A 4,551-nucleotide genomic window follows, 5' to 3' on the forward strand; every position below is an offset into this window, starting at 1 on the left:
AGTTAAAGCTATTCAAAATGCTTTCCTTATGCCTATTGTTGTCAGCAGCAATTTGGAAACGGAGCTGCACTGGGCTGGTAAACGAGCTGCAATGATTCTCATTGGATTTTTTTATTCCCCGCTCCTAATAGATAAACCTCATACTCTGTTTCTGAGCTAATCCTTAATTGTCATCAAAACAATTCCATCAGCTGACTTAGAAAATTAAGGGCTTCGTTCCATGAAGCACTTAAGCATCTGCTTCACTTTAGGCAGGTGCTTAAGACGTATTGTGTGTTTTGCTGAATTGGGCCTGAACAGTTTAACTTGTAAGATGACATTTCTACACTTTGTTTCCAAATTGCTCAACGCTCCCGCAGCTCCTGCAACAGATTTCAGCAAAGCAGGGTGAAAGAAATGAAAGCCCATATTGATAATGCATCTGGAAATGACTTCCGCTTTGCATTTAGACATCAGCCTAATAAAAATACCAAAACGGCCACTGCCAAAGTGAGAACGGATTATTCTGGAAGGGCACTGACTGAGGGTTTGATTATTTGTGAATAACAAGGGAGTTTTTTGGTTAATTAATTTGGGAGAGTTATTAATGTTAATAGTACAGCTGGGCCAATAATTTGTGATGATTAATTTGCTCACCAAATTTCGCTGCTTTTCCTGTTTGCAAAATGTCCATGAACAGATTGCAGTTTTTTTCAAATGGATTCATTATTCTAAATTGTTCACCAGATAACTTCCGCAAATAATTCTCGGTTTGTAGCTTGTTCACAAGTGGTTCATTGTATTTTGTAGTTAAAATCTGAGCTGCTTTGATTGGACATGGAGGTCACATGACAAGTTTCTTTTTCCCAGTTAGCTGAGCATAACACTGCACATCAGGTTTCTGAGGCAAATACTTACAATTACCATGTTAAATTTGCTTCTCATGAATATTCTGCAACATTCACTTAAAATCCTAGGTTTCATTGAACATTCATGCCAGTAAATTAATTCACTTGACTATCAAAGGAAAAGGGTCACAAATAGAGAGTAAAGTGAAACACATTGATTTAAAATTCTGAATGAATATATATGAAAATTTTTCATTACTATTCATTCTATTCCAATTAATTGTTAAAAACTGCCATCATCTTTTCTAAAATAATCCCAAGCGGTTCAATAAAATTCAATGGAAGGGAAGCAGTTGACTGACTGTAAATTGTTAAAGTGCTGGGAATAATTTAAATTAATTCTAATGTGCAAAATGTTTTTATCCTGCGATAAACAAAACGAAGCAAATACTTGCTGTGCATATAGTGGAATAGGATACTCTGCAAATGATTTCCTCGTGTAATAGCAACATGTTTTATTTAAAGAACCAAATGCTGAGATGCATTTGCTGAAGAAATAATTGTTTGTGGGAGGGAGGATTTTAAACTGTCATAATTTTGCAGAATTTAGAAAACGACACGTGATTTTTATCCTTCTGAAAAGTTTTGGGTTTTTTTTGACACCCCGACTGCACTTCCTAATAGATCATGTGTGAGCAGAACACCTAGCCCCTGTCTTCAAGTTGCTCTGGATAGGCCAGATTTCACAGGAGCTTTTACTGGCTCACTGTTAACGCTGGTACGGTTGGTAATTGGCCTGTGAAGTTCCCTGGTGCTTGGTCTACCAAGCAATATATCCCCATTTGAGTGATGGTAGTCGGTCTACTTCTCATGGACACCACCACCCGAAGTGGCACTAGCTGGTTCTCTTGATGGCAGTCCAGGCTTGTGGGTCTTTCTTACTTGGCCCTTGCTTACAGTAGACTAAAATACCGCTGCTATTGCTTTAGCTCCACTGGGAGCTGGGGTAAACCAGCATTGGTAATCACTGGCTTTTTATCAGCAAGTCATCTTGGCCTCTCAGAACAAGGTTAGAGAACATGGCGGTTAAAATGCTGACCCTGCCAGTTAAATAGGACCAGTAGTAACTACAACAGTTATTTAATGTGGCTATCTCCATAGGGCAGAAGTGAGGTGCATTAGTACAGCAATGATGTGGTGAAGGGCCAAATCATGCTTACAGGCACCTAAGCAAGTCTTAGGCAGAATTTAAGCCCCCCAAACCAAATCCCATCAACTTCACTTCAGCAGCTCCCAAAGCACTTGGATACCCTGAATCGTTAGAAATTCCCTGTGGGGTTCCCCAAGCACCTAGAGTGGTGCTTATGAGCCAGTTGTGAAGTCATACAGGTCAGGCATCTCAACCTAATGATTTGCTCACCAGAGCGCCCCAAGGGATGATGAGGTCAAACGGTCATAAACTACTGCGAGACCATTTCAGGCTGGACATAAGGAAGAATTTCTTTACTGTCCGAGCCCCCAAGGTCTGGAACAGCCTGCCAGCGGATGTGGTTCAGGCACCTACACTGAACACTTTTAAGAGCAAATTGGACGCTTATCTTGCTGGGATCCTCTGACCCCAGCTGACTTCCTGCCCTTTGGGCAGGGGGCTGGACTCGATGATCTCCTGAGGTCCCTTCCAGCCCTAATGTCTATGAAATTTATGAAATCTCAGCTCCATTGACCCAGGAAGTGCTTAAAACCCATTTAGGTCCTTGATCCATTAGGTGTCTGCCAAGCAAGCCTAATGGTCAGTGGATGACAACAGCAGTGCTGAGTCCAGGGCAAGGTATTGCACATGCCAGGATTGCCACTCTGAATGACTAAGCCTTCTGCACTTTGCACAATCTCAGTGCTGATGTTGGTATGTACAGTGTCCCCCCCTTACTGCTGCTCTGGATCTTGACATGATGGAGGCCCCTAATGGACAGATCCCCTGGCTCTGACACTCCCCTGTACTCTGTGCTACCTGGTACTGTCCTGCTCAGGGCTTAAGCACTCTGGATTGTCCTGGGGACGCAGCTAACTCTCTGCATTGGCTGTAAAGGGATGCTACACACCTGACCCTATTGATTTGGACCCATCTAGGTATTAATTTTGAAACAGAATCAAGCAGCATGCATGCATTTTACCTGGGGTGACCTTTGCTTTTTGAGTTCATAAACCACACTGAAATTTGATGGAGTGAATCAGTTCTGTGCATGTGCTCTAGATTTTATTAAAAAAGGATGAGCATGCATGCGCGTGCGCACACCCCCTCCTCCCCCAGCGAACATATTATTCGGTTAAGACTGTTGACAGACGTTCAGTTAAAAGTGTGATGGGATCTGATCTGTAATCCCCACAATCAAGTCTCCTGCCATACCACACATGCATGGCAGGAGGCATGATTGTGAGATCGGGGATCAAATCCCAATCACGTCCTAGTGCCGGTACAGTGGCAATCATGATCTCAGGCCGTGCTTACGCTGGCAAATGGTCCGCTGGGTACCTGGTCCCCCTGTGCCCGAAAGCACCAGTCAGTTGATCAGTACGCCTGAAGGGCTCTGATGTGTTCCCACAGCTGGAGGTGCCAGTCAAGTGACTGGTCTTCCCAGCAATGGAAACACAACAGAGCAAAGGGCTCTGATGCACACCTGTGGCTGGAAGGGCCTATCAGCTGATCAGTGCTGGCCACACATTTAATTTATCATGTGAGGAACCAGCCACAAATCCTTTTGATGGATTTTTTTTTCCCCTGAACCCTTTCCAGTTTGGCCCAACATTTGCATTTTGGGGTGCCAGAACTGTATGCCGTATTTCAACATTGGCTTAAAACAAGGGCCAGATGAGTGATGTGGGACCAGTCCATGGGCCAGATGAATGATGCAGGGCTGGTCCCATGGGCCAAATTGAGGCCACAGACCTCTCTCACCCACATGCAGGAACCAATGCCAGCTCTGGTCATTCTGTGCCACATGTAGCATCTTCTCTAGCCAGTTCAGGGCAGGCATTGCAAGCAGCCTGGGCCCTGGACTGGCTGAAGCAGGCAGTGGATCTTGCTTCTGCAGGTCTTTTGGACCCCCCTTTCCCTCACCTCCCTCACCGCTGCATGCTGTATCCAGTGCCTGCTCTGGCTGGTCTGGGACTGCACTACACATTGCACCTGCTCTAAGAGCCAGGCCGCATGTGTCCACTGTCCCAGAGCGGGTGCTGTGGATGTTGAATGCAGCATGTGTGGGGTGTGGTCTCGGACTGGCCCCACGTAGATGCCATCTGCAACATGTCTTGGAGCAGGTGCCACATGTGATACATGTCCTGGCTAGTGAGGTGTCCATTGCATGTGACATGTGGGTCACCTGAAGACCCAGGGGCAGCACTAGGGGCTGGATGATTTCGCCCTGCAGGCTGGAATCAACCTGTTGGTCTTATCTTTGACATGCCTGGCTTTAAAAATGCCCTACATCTCACCTTTCTATTCCTACTCCATACTTGCCTGTTATAGATCCAAAAGCATCTGTCTCCATTGCCTGAGCTTCACACTGGGAGTTCTAGCTTTCTCTAATATCTACTGTGCTTACAACTAGGATTTTTTTCCTGAGATGTAATCACAGCAAACTATTGCTTTGCTGTAGTCCAACCCATTGCCTCTTCTGTGCTCTTTGGCAAGGGAAAATACTTTTTCTCCCTCTACTTTATGACAGCC

This window comes from Crocodylus siamensis, chromosome 3 (genome assembly GCF_052110815.1).
Source record: "Crocodylus siamensis isolate JL-2025a chromosome 3, ASM5211081v1, whole genome shotgun sequence".
NCBI lineage: Eukaryota > Metazoa > Chordata > Crocodylia > Crocodylidae > Crocodylus > Crocodylus siamensis.